The sequence below is a fragment of the Bufo gargarizans genome, chromosome 4 (genome assembly GCF_014858855.1).
Source record: "Bufo gargarizans isolate SCDJY-AF-19 chromosome 4, ASM1485885v1, whole genome shotgun sequence".
Classification (NCBI taxonomy): Eukaryota; Metazoa; Chordata; class Amphibia; order Anura; family Bufonidae; genus Bufo; species Bufo gargarizans.
In genome coordinates this window covers 329209980-329223526 of record NC_058083.1, presented here as the reverse complement: position 1 = coordinate 329223526, position 13547 = coordinate 329209980, and the positions used below count along the sequence as shown (strand labels likewise).

General features: G+C 42.6%; 1 pseudogene; it reads left to right on the top strand.

Annotated features, from left to right (window-relative positions):
• The first annotated feature begins 470 nt into the window (after positions 1-470).
• On the top strand, positions 471-565 carry LOC122937018 (annotated as a pseudogene).
• Positions 566-13547: the final 12982 nt, after the last annotated feature.

The window sequence follows — 13547 nt, the reverse complement described above, 5'->3', positions numbered from 1 at the left end:
GGTGATGAGATGGACTTGGGTATTCCGAGGCTTGGGTTGTGGCTTCAACAACTCCAGACGATCAGCCACCTTTGCGGTTTCAAATGCCCCTGAGATTACTTTCTTGGGGTAGCCCCGTGCTCGAAATCTGGTAGTCAGATCACAAGCAGCCTCATTAAAATCAGGAGTAGTAGTACAATTGTGGCGCAATCTCAAATATTGTCCCTTGGGGATCCCTTTTCGCAGGTGGGCCTGATGAAAACTGTCAAAGTGTAACAGACTGTTAGTTGCCGTTTCCTTACGGAATAACGATGTGGGTATACCCTAGTCATCTAAATTCAATCGTAGATCCAAAAAGTCGGCCGTGGTGTCCAAAATCCTGTAAGTGAGGGAGATGTTATACGAGTTGGTGTTTAACATACTGACAAATTCAGTGCACTGTTTCACTGTGCCCTGCCAGAAAATCAAGAGATCATCAATATAACGAAACGGCAGCACATATACTAAAATTGGAATGATACAGAGAAGATTAGCATGGCCCCTGCGCAAGGATGACACGCAAATTCATGAAGCGTTCCATATTTAAAAAAAATAATAATTAGGAAATTAGAGGAGAGCTTGTCCAAAATGGACGAGGACAAAGTCACAGCATTTAAAGTCAGGTTGCAGTCCAACTTAGAGAGCTATGAGAAGGAGGTCATGACTGGGAAGAAAAGCAAATTTCAGAGGGATACATCAGATTTTGAATGCAAACAGGCATTTAAATGGAAACATGCCTGCAACCTACGTAATATGGGTCGGGGTAATATGAATACTAACATCCCCAGCAAACGTAGTGATATTACGACATCTAACTCCATTGGCTTTAATAGCAATACTAGTGACGTTTTTTTTATCCGAGACAAGCGACGAAGGCGTACCAGGCGAGGACTACATAAATCCCAGAAAGAGAACATTTGCACAGCAGAGAGGCAGCAATCATTACCCTGCCACTCGCAAACGACGACCCCAACTTTAATGGGGGTTTCTATTGAGAAATCCCCAACTGATGAGGATGCCTTAAGAATCATTAATCTTTCAACACATCCACTTACGCAAATGGAGAGATCTGTGTTGTTAAGAGGTCTTTCCTTCTCTCCAATGAATATGTTGAATAAATTTATAAAGGACATCTATTTATTCTGCAGACAACTCTGTTTCAGAGCATTATATGCTCAATCATCTTTGGTACAACAGTTACCTGAGGACGAAAGGGGTGTTTTTATGGACCTCATGGATTTATTGAAGGAGAATGAATGTGAGACAGGTAGGCATTTATTTACGCCACGGAAACCGTCTATTATTACTCCAACGCTTAATCTCTTTCCTAATATCCAACTATTCTTTCAGGTCATGGTGGCGGAGATTAGGAAATTCCAAGTGAACAAAATCCACAATAAAAATCTGACCAAAGCAGAACTGGTGGCCATCCAGAATTTGCAGAATAACGCAGCTTTTATCATCAAGGAGGCCGACAAAGGAGGTAACGTTGTATTGTGGGAGACTGGGTTATATCTAGCGGAGACTAGGAGACAACTGAATAACTGCCATTTTTATACCCCATTGCCTACAGACCCCACTACAACTTTTAAGAAAAAACTGGATAGACTTCTTACCTCTGCATGGCAATTTAATATTATCACCAAAAAATAAAAAGAGTTCATGGAAGTCAAATTTCCCACCAGCCCGACTTTCTACATGCTCCCCAAGGTGCATAAGGATCTGACTGTACCGCCAGAATGCCCAATTGTGGCGGGGATAGGTGGGTTATGTGAACAGGCGTGCATTTATCTCAACTTCTTTTTACAGCCATTTGTTCTGGGTCTCCAGTCACATCTCAGAGACTCTATGCAATTGGTACGTCTACAAGAGATCCAACTTCCCCCGGGCACAATGATACTCACGTGTGACGTGGAGTCTCTCTACTCGAATATCTCGCATGGTGATGGAATACAAGCCACCCAATATTTTCTTCAAAAATCAACCTCTGGAGACCCAGCGCATCACACATTTTTGGTGAGCTTGTTGGAATTTGTACTCCATCACAATTATTTCGTGTTCGATAGTGTCTTTTACAGACAGGTCTCGGGGACCGCGATGGGGGCACGCTGTGCGCCCTCTTACGCCAACCTATTTCTAGGATGGTAGGAGGAGACACAGGTGTACCCCATGGCCATGTATAATGAACATGTTATCACATGGTTTTGTTGTATTGATGATCTCTTGATTTTCTGGCAGGACACAGTGAAACAGTGGACTGAATTTGTCAGTATGTTAAACACCAACTCATATAACATCTCCCTCACTTACAGGATTTTGGACACCACTTACGACTTTTTGAATCTATGACTGAATTTAGATGACCAGGGTATACGCACATCATTATTCTGTAAGGAAACGGCAACTAACAGCCTGTTACCCTTTGACAGTTTTCATCCAGCCCACCTGCGAAAAGGGATCCCCAAGGGACAATATTTGAGATTGCGCCGCAATTGTACTACTCCTGATTTTAATGAGGCTGCTTGTGATCTGACTACCAGATTTCGAGCACGGGGATACCCCAAGAAAGTAATCTCAGGGGCATTTGAAACCGCAAAGGTGGCTGATCGTCTGGAGTTGTTGAAGCCAAAACCCAAGCCTCGGAATACCCAAGTTCATCTCATCACCAAATATAATAATCAATGGCGTGATCTATACACAATACTAAATACACACTGGCATCTTCTACTGGCGGATCCTAAGTTGAGTGGCTATGTCAACCCAAGTCCTAAGATAAACGGGTACGTAGTAATTTCCAGAGGCCCACACAGGGGCTGGGGAGGGGTGTCAGGATGCGCGGGACATATCCGTGCGGGAATTGCAATATTTGTCAATATATGATCTTTGACTCTTTTTCCACTTGCAGGCATTCGGCTGCAATTCCTCTGGGTCATTACATCAATTGCCGGACTAGGAATGTTATTTATGCACTTATCTGAGAATGTGGAAAAATATATATGGGCCAGACTGGTCAGGAGGTACGGAAGCGTATCCAACAGCATATATAAAATATTGCCTAGGCCCGTCGTGATCAGACTCAAGCCAAGAAACCGCTGATCTCAGTTGCTGCGCACTTTCTGGATTGCCACCAGTGTATTACCTCTGGACTCAGGATTGCCGGCCTTGATGTGGTACGCACCAATTTGAGGGGAGGGTCGTCTACTTCCCAACTACTCGATCGCTGCCCACAAACACTCTTCAACTCAGCTGGTACGTCTGTTTCCTCACTGGGGCACATTATATTATTGTTTTAGGTATATGTGCCCACTGCATTCCATTGGACTACATGGTGTCATATGGCCCTTTGCTATTTTTGATGTGCGGCTGTGATCTGACAGGTGGAACGCATGTGATCTCTCTACTTCCGGTTTCCGGTCATGCTTTGTCCTACATGCCTCTACATTGCGCACAATATCCTGCTGCACAGGTGAATGTTATTTTATCCTATTTATTACCCTATATAATGTGATGCCCCAACATTTGGCTCTTTACCCCTGAGGAAGCCGGATTGCTCCGGCGATATACGCGTTGGCGCTTTCTCATTTTTCCAGGTCCACTGCACCAGCGGCTTATGTAGGTTTGGCTCTCTAACTTTGACCTTACCCTGGTCTGTTTGTATTTTCAGTGGTCTCACCTCATTTTATATTTGCCTCATGCTTTATATTGGATTTTTATATGCTGGTTTATAATATATATGCCTATGGTTTGGCAATTCAGTGGACCTGTATCTGTCGGTTATATATAATATATTGCATACCGCACTTTGCTCTAATTGTATACAATTTTTTATGTGTCTGTTGGTGTGTCTAATAAACTTTATATATTTGTGATATTGACTCATTGTCGGATGTGCATTTATGGGGTGGTTCTTATGACTCTCTCTTGGGTCAAGTGATATTGTTTCATGCTTTTTTCACCACCCTCTGCACTCCGTATATTATTTGGTGTGCCCCCTGATTCTGTTATTCCATGGTCATGCAAACTGATTGTTGCTGCAGCTGTCTGGTGGCTGGTCTCAGATGATCATTGAGGCGAACATGCTGGATGTGGAGGTCCTGGGCTGGTGTGGTTACACGTGGTCTGTGGTTGTACGGCCAATTGGATGTACTGCCAAATTCTCTGAAACTCCTTTGGAGATGGCTTATGGTAGAGAAATTAACATTCATTGCACGGGCAACAACTCTGGTAGACATTCCTGCAGTCAGCATGCCAATTGCACACTCCCTCAAACGTTGCATCATCTGTGGCATTGTGTTGTGTGATCAAACTGCACATTTTAGAGTGTTCTTTTATTGTGGGAAGTCTAAGGCACACCTGTGCAATATTCATGCTGTCTAATCAGCACCTTGATATACCACACCTGTGAGGTGTAATGAATTATCTCAGCAAAGGAGAAGTGCTTACTAACACAGATTTAGACAGATTTGTGAACAATATTTGAGAGTAATGGGTCTTTTGTGCATGTAGAAAAATTTTCAGATCTTTGAGTTCAGCTCATGCAAAATGGGAGCAAAACCGAAAGTGTTGCGTTTATATTTTTGCTCAGTGTAGTTACTGTAGCATTCATATTAGCCAACATGTGAGACCCACAACTGTTGCTCCTACAAATGCCAAATGGTCTCTATTTGATTTGCCGATGAGTTATTCCCTAGAAAAGGATAACAGGGACAGTGAAACACAAACCTATGATGATACAATGTTTCAACTTCTGTGTTGAAGCAAGCATGTGAGTAGTCTGGTGGCCTAACATCAAGATCTACTCAGTCTCTACTAAGAGTTCTACTGGTAAACCATATGTCACGATTCTATAGGGATAGTGCAGCTCTAAGCTTCAGCCACTCCACTATCCCTATCTACTTGCAAGGGCCATCCTAACCGATGGTGCGCAACTGGACGGCAGTCCCTAGCTTAAGTACGTGCAGGGGTCTACAGGGAGCAAACAAGATGGGAGAATCCAAGGTCAAGCACCAGGAGGTCACGTCAGTATAAAGGAATAACACAGGAACAAGGTCAAATACAAGTCAAGGTCAGGAGCCAGGAGGTCACGTTAGTAAAAAGGGATTATGCAGGATCAAGAGTCAAATACAAGCAGAGGTTGAGTTCACAAAATCACACATGCAGGAAAACTCTAGTGGAGAAGTAAGACCAATCACAGGCAACTTGTGGCCAGCAAGTTGCCTGTTAAATAGGCCAGATTGAATGATCACGTGACGTGGCCAGCATCACGTGACCCTGCGTCAGCCCCAGCCAAAACCCTGAGCGCAGACTCGTATCCGTCGGTGCTCGTTCCTGCCCCTGCTCATTGCCTAGGGGATAGAGGACGCCGGCCGGTCTGAGGAAGTAAGAAGAAGTAAGACCAATCACAGGCAATTTGTGGCCAGACTGAATGATCACGTGACGTGGCCAGCGCCTTGTGACCCTGCGTCAGCGTCAGCCAAAACCCTGAGCACCGACTCATATCCGTCACTTGAAAAATAAAAATAAATCCCTGTTGATGAAGGCATATCGCCCAAACACGTTCTGGTTGTTGGGATATTTCAGTTTGAAAGGAATAAAACTGATATATTGAAAAAAAAGATTCGGCTAGAGCATCTCTATGCTCAGCAGATTCGAGTGCTCAGCCGAATAATTCAGGTGCTCGAATACAATTTAATACAATGGAAGTCAATAGGAGACAACCAGGCACCCCCTGCTCAGAAGACAAGAGAGTGTCTGGTTCATAAAAGAAGTTAGAAATTGATGGAAACCCCATCAAAATGGTTTAGCAACAGTATTAAGAGGATAGCTGAATGCGTCTTAGACTCCTATCAAGTATGACATACAATAGGCAACCACACAAAGGCTATATGCCAAAAGCCAGGTATGTGCCCAATCTATCCATGAGACAGATAACAGCCAGTGTACCTTACAATAGCAGCCTTGTGCACTATGAGATATTCCAAACCAGCTCTCATCTGAGAACCAGTAAACCTCAAAGTTATTTTGCATCTTTTGGATGGCTTGGGTGGACCTGCACACCTAGATTAATATCATCAGGGCGACAAAAAGTTTTCCGATTGTCCTAACATAATATTCAATTACCTTTCTATACAGTTTTGTCATGTAAAAACTAATTTGCATAAACATGGTCTTATGGGAAATACATGCAAATGAGCAGAATCTGCCTGGTTTTTCAGCTGTCATAAGACTATGAAAACCAATAGATGGCGCTATAGAGTGTTGAACAGCGTCCTCTATTGGTTTTAGTCTTATGACAAGTCTAATATTCTTGAAATGATGATCTGCCGGCACTCTGAAATGGCGTGGTGCACGCGTCCGAGATCACGATCTCACATATATAATAAAGAAAGACCGGCACTCACTGTATTCTTGAAAGAAAGATTATGTCTTTATTGTCACATTCAATAATCTGTGACGCGTTTCGACTCACATCAGGAGCCTTTCTCAAACGTGTAGATAGGATGTGATATACAAGCATAGTGAACACACGACATTTAAATAGACCGCCAAGGCGGAAGTGACATCACGTAACCATAGTGATAGGATAAACAATTAGAATCCGGAAACAACTGAAGACAGGATCCCAGCCGCAATAATCGCCCAAATAATTATATATTTAAATACTACATGTTTCTTTGTAGCAGTGGCAAAGCTAAATAATGTTGCCATGGGATGTCTTCAGGTTTTCTAAAGGCAAAAAGAAAAAAATATATGAATCTACTGCAAATGGTACATGCTTTTGTATACAAAAGAAAAATGATTATAACTAGTGTACAAAATATATTGGAGTCTGGAGATTTACAAGAAACTATGGAGATCGTACTCCCGGTTCAAGCCTTTGGGCTCCAATGTTTGTAAAGTGTGAATCCAATAGGATTCACGCTTCTTCAAAATCTTAACCCTATCACCACCTCTACGGGGTTGTGGCATGTGTTCAATAATCTGGAAACGCAGCTGCGAAATATTGTGATTAAAGCGATCAAAATGGTGTGGGATAGGTAGAAGCAGATTCTTTTTTCGTATGGTCGATTTATGTTTGGAGAAGCGATCCTTCATTCGCATGGAGGTCTCACCTATATATAATAAACCACACGGACACTTCAATAAATATACAACAAAATTGCTGTTGCATGTGTGGAATCCCTGAATAGGAAATTGTTTCCCTGTGTGCGGATGTGAAAAATGTTCACCTTTAATTACACTTGAACAGTGTATACATCCTAGGCAAGGGAAAGTGCCCTTTTTTGGTGTAGATAGGGGACTTTCTCCGTATGAATACTGCCTATATCAGCCCGCACCACCATGTTGCGTATGTTTTTGTTACGTTTATAACAAATGAGTGGACGACTCTGGAACTCCTCAACAGAGGGATATGCCCTGGATAGGATGTTCCAATGTCGATTGAAAATGAGTCTGCATTTATGGATCCAAGGGTGAAATTTCGAAACAAACGGAATACGTGATTTTTTTATAGTTTTATCACGTGCAAGGATGGCCTTATTCCTCTCCTGATTGAGTAGTAAAGTGGGGTAACCGCGATGTTTAAACCTATCACTCATCTCACTGAGGCGAGTTTCCTCAGTCCCAGCGTCAGAGACGATTCTACGAATCCTCTGGAACTGGGAGTGAGGTAAAGCTTTTTTGACCGTAGGGGGGTGGTTGCTCGAATAATGTAGAAGAGAATTTCTATCAGTACTTTTATTATGCAAATCAGTTTCTATCAATCCATCTTTCCCTTTAATGACAACTGTATTCAAGAAACTAATCCCCTTATCATCATAATGTAAAGTGAACTGCAATTCACTCCACACAGAATTCAAATGATCCGCAAACTCAAGAAGGGTCCGAATGCCGCCACGCCACACACAAAACACATCATCGACAAATCTTCAATGTAATTTAAATAATTCATTTGAATAAATATATTTGTCTTCGAACCATGACATGTATGTGTTTGCGTACGGCGGTGCGGCATTCAAACCCATCACGGTGCCACAACACTGTTTATAAAATGTGTCCTGAAAAAGAAAATAATTCTCATACAAAATAATTTCCAATAAACCCCCAAAAAAGTTTTTTTCACGTGCAGTATAAGTGGAGAGGGATAATAGCCATTCAACAGCCCGTATACCTTGAATGAGTGATGGAAGTATATAAAGAACATACGTCGAAGGGTTACCAACAAGTCATCGTCCTGTAACGCCAATGTCCTAATTTCATTAAGGAATTGATTAGTATCAAGAAGAAAAGAAGGCATCATTTGGTTCAAAGGTGTCAAAACCTTATCAAGCAAAATAGCTGGAGGGGAAAAAATAGAGTCGGTCAAAGCCACAATTGGTCGACCAGGGGGCTGAGTAAGGGACTTATGCACCTTAGATAGTGTATAGAATACCGACGTAACAGGGTGATGATTAATCAAATATTCGCCCAATTTGGGATCTATAGTCTTATCATGCAAATATATAACCACTATAGTACAAAGCTTATTTTTAATAGCATATACAGGATCCCCTGGTAACGGTTGATAGACCTCAGTATTAGCCAATTGCCCCAAAATTTCAGAGGTATAATACTCCTTGTCCATAAGGACAAGGGCACCCCCTTTATCCGCAGGTTTAAGGATCAAAGTGTTGTCCTGCATAAGATCCTCAATGGCTTGTTTCTCAGCCTGTGAGAGTTTATGGGTTAAATGACACCCACTTTGTCTCAAATCCTGCAATGCTTGTGAAATGTCACATTGAACAAGGGCAACGAATGTTTCAACGGGATGGTAGGATTTTGGTGGTTGAAAATTACTTTTCAACCTTAAACCAAAGTCCTGCAGAGTGAGTGAAAATTCATGAACATTAACATTCGCATTAACAATTTTGTCAGGATTAGAAAAGTGTGCCTTAAGCCTAATGTTGCGAAAAAAAACGCTGACAGTCCATGTCAAGTTCAAAACGGTCTAACGGAGCAGTCGGACAAAAGGACAAGCCCTTTTCAAGCACACGGAGTTGCGCTGGACTCAGGCTTTTAGAAGAAATGTTAAAGACTAAAGTTTGACTAGTGTCTGTATCTAAGAGCGCGTTGTCCTCGGGGCATCGAGGCCGCCGATAATGACGTCCTGCTCTTCTGGTGTTCTTCTTGATGGGTATACACTGTTCAAGTGTAATTAAAGGTGAACATTTTTCACATCCGCACACAGGGAAACAATTTCCTATTCAGGGATTCCACACATGCAACAGCAATTTTGTTGTATATTTATTGAAGGATCGCTTCTCCAAACATAAATCGACCATACGAAAAAAGAATCAGCTTTTACCTATCCCACACCATTTTGATCGATTTAATCACAATATTTCGCAGCTGCGTTTCCAGATTATTGAACACGTGCCACAACCCCGTAGAGGTGGTGATAGGGTTAAGATGTTGAAGAAGCGTGAATCCTATTGGATTCACACTTTACAAACATTGGAGCCCAAAGGCTTGAATCAGGAGTACGATCTCCATAGTTTCTTGTAAATCTCCAGACTCCAATATATTTTGTACACTAGTTATAATCGTTTTTCTTTTGTATACAAAAGCATGTACCATTTGCTGTAGATTAATATTTTTTTTTCTTTTTTCTTTTTGCCTTTAGAAAACCTGAAGACATCCCAGCAGCATGGCAACATTATTTAGCTTTGCCACTGCTACAAAGAAACATGTAGTATTTAAATATATAATTATTTGGGTGATTATTGTGGCTGGGATCCTCTCTTCGGTTGTTTCCGGATTCTAATTGTTTATTCTATCACTATGATTACGTGATGTCACTTCCGCCTTGGCGGTCTATTTAAATGTCGTGTGTTCACTATGCTTGTATATCACATCCCATCCACACGTTTGAGAAAGGCTCCTGATGTGAGTCGAAACGCGTCACAGATTATTGAATGTGACAATAAAGACATCATCTTTCTTTCAAGAATACAGTGAGTGCCGGTCTTTCTTTATTATATTAAGTCTAATATTCTTGTCAGAAGACTATGAAACCAGGAGTCTAAGAAGCATCCAGCTATCCTCTTAATGCTGTTGCTAAACCATTTTGATGGGGTTTCCATCAATTTCTAACCGAACACACGAATATAGCAATGTGTTCAAGCCGAACGCCGAATACTTTAGTGCTCGCTCATCACTACTGCCAGGAATTATTTTTATTTTTCAAGTGGAGGTTGCTCCTTCCTGTAGCAGAAGTCACAAACGACCAGCTGGATTATTTATTTGTGGACTCATATCCGTCAGTACTTGTTCCTCCCCTGCCACGTTCGACGCCGGCTCCTCCTCCCTCTTTATTAGTGGGACGCCTCACCGCACAGCTGGTTCCTTGTTACAGTACTCCCCCCGCTTCCACGAGGGGCCACTGGACCCTTACTCACCGGAGCTGGTTTCTCAGGGTGTGCCAGATGAATTTTTCTAATCAAACTAGTAGCATGCATTTTATTCGCTGAACCCAAGACCTCTCTTCCAGACCAAAACCTCTCCAGTGAACCAAATACTGCAAAGAATTACGAATTTTCCTTACATCAAGGATTCTAGAAACCTTGTATTCTAGTTGACCGGCAACCTCCACTGGTGACGGAAACTCCTGTGCAGGAGATACAGACGGCACATACTATTTGAGCAAAGCTTTGTAAAACACATTATGAATCCAAAAGGAGTCAGGTAATAGTAATTTAAAAGACAAAGTGTTAATGATCTCGATAATCTCATATGGACCAATAAATCAAGGTGCAAATTTACCCAAATATACTTTAAGATGCAAATTCTTGGTGGACAACCACACCTAGTCTTCCAACCCAAAATTTACACCTCGAACGCCTTTTGTCCGCATTAAACTTCTTAACCTCCTGGGCTTTTTTCAGGTTTGACTGAACCTGGGCCCAGGCTGTGCACAGTTTTTTAACTACAAAATCAGTCTCCAGAACCTGGGAAGAAGACGGCGAGAATGAACAAAATTGCGGATGAAACCGCATTACAAAAGAAAGGAGTCATACCGGTAGAACAGTTCATCTGATTGTTAATGGCGAATTCTGCCACGGACAAGTATTTCGCCCAACTATGTTGGTTGTCAGAGACTATAGTTGAGCTAACACATGGATGTTCGAGTTCAACGGGTTCGACCAAACTTCACAAAAAAGTTTGAGTGCAGGACCAGAACTTGACCCCGAACCCCATTGAAGTCAATGGGGACCCAAACTTTTTTTTTTTTTGAATTATATTTTTATTGTAATTTTCAAGTAGAACAACAGGTAACAGGGATACCAAGGTTTCGGCTCGCAGGCCATAATGAAGTAGTACAGTGACATCTCAGAAAAATAGCAGATACAACCATCAGCGCATTTAAGGTTCATTACACAAATCAATCGCTATAGTTATATAGGGGTGTAGACTCAGTGGAATACACATGGGCTATAACTAACAAGAGAAGTTCTCCTCAAGTCATTAAGAGCTATACAGAGCTATACAAGGGGGACGAGAGGGTACCTTTCACACAAGAGCTCTGTCACTTAGGGTGGCGTTGCTAAAGGGTACATATTCATATTTCATTTTACATTTTAGTGACGCTCCAGTAGGTCGCTCTATGAATTAGGAGATCTAAATTTAGACCACAAGGACCACTTCTTGAGAAAAGTTACATGGGTACGAGTTTCCCAGGATGACAACTCCTCAAACCTGTGGATCTGATCGATTTTTTGGATCCACTGTTCAATAGGCGGAACCACTGGTTGTAGCCAGTATTTCGGGAGCTGTAGCCGGGCAGCGAGTAGCATCTGCGAGAACACCAATGGAGGCCTTTCATCCCCCTTATTACAGGGAAAGGATAAGAGAGCGATTTGGGGAGAGGGAGGAATTGAAGTGCCATAGACCTTATTTACAACTGAAAAAACCTCGCCCCACCATTTTAGTATCAGGGGGGAGCCCCACCATATATGTAAAAAAGTTCCCTTCTCCTCAAGACACCGCCAGCATGTGTCAGAAGCAGACCCGGCATATCTTGATGTTTTATCAGGCGTGTTATACCACCTGGTAAGGATTTTATAGCCATTTTCCTGGATTCTAACACAGCGGGAGGCCCTGTGAGGTGAATCCAGCAGTTTGGGTAGGGATTCATAAGGAATCGTAATGTCTAGGTCTCGTTCCCATTGTGTCACAAAGGACGGTTTAGCAAGCATGGGGGGTAGCCGCAGCCTACTGTAAACCTGTGAGACGAGTTTTTTGGGTGGTGAGCGTAGGGAAATCTGGGATTCCAACCATACCTGTGGCCGAAGTAGGTCCCCAAAACTGACGTGTTGTTTCAGGTAGGCTCTAATATAAGAGACTGAAAAGAAGTCCCGTGGGTGGGGATTCAGTAAAGCATTGATATTCACTAAGTCCATCCACTCTCCATTCGGGAGGGCAAGAGAGGACACATGGGTGGTAGAGGAAAGAAGCTCTAATGAGGTTGCGCTTCTCAGGGCAGAAGGGGCAGTGTGTAGGATATCAGATATAGTTAGCGTAGGAGAGGGAAATGGAACATGGCAATGTGTGGAAGAGGTCCACTTCCATACCTCAATCGTGTCCTTAAGAATTGGGTAATGAGACATAAAACTCGGGAAAATCATTTTATGACCTAGCAGAAGTGCTCTAGCTGGTCCATTCAAGATGTCTAACTCTACCTGTACTGCTATTGAAGGGGGAGTAGGGCGTAACCATGCGATTGCCCGTGAGAGGAGAATGGCCTTCCCGTACAATTCGGGGCTTGGTAAGCTTATTCCTCCTGCATGTCTGGGCTTTGTGAGGAGAGCAGAGGATAATCTCGCTTTCCTTCCGTTCCAAATGAAGGATCGGAATTTTTGCATGATTGTGTCATAATAATGCTTGGGAACAGGGATGGGGAGGGCTTGCTGGAGATAGGTAAGTCGAGGAAGTATTAAAGAGGACAGAAGATTTTTGCGGCCAAACCAGGATAATGTCGGATTGGATCGGGCCAAATTGTCTATTGAGTCAAAAAGTGATTTTTTTAAGGGAGTGTAGTTGAGAGAAAAAAGTTCAGCTACTTCAGAACTAATCTTCAGCCCTAGGTAGGTTATAGTGGGAGAGGACCAGTTAAATGGGGAGTCCTTCATCAGTTGGTGTCTGGTTGCCCTTGAGATGCCTGAGCAGAGGACCAGTGACTTGCTGGCATTGATTTTAAAATCGGATAAGGTACTATATATGTTTAGATGGGTCTGAATTCGAGGTAACGAGACTTTCGGATTGACCGTCATTATTAAAACGTCGTCCGCAAAGGCAGCTAACTTCTGTTCCCTACCTCCCAAACATAGACCTGCCACCTCCTGGTCCAATCGTATAGTGGCAAGCAATGGCTCGAGAGCCAGTATGAATAGTAGGGGTGATAGGGGGCAACCTTGGCGTGTCCCATTCCCAATGGAAAATGGGGAGGACAGGGTACCATTGACTAAGACAGAAGCAGTAGCATATTTATACAT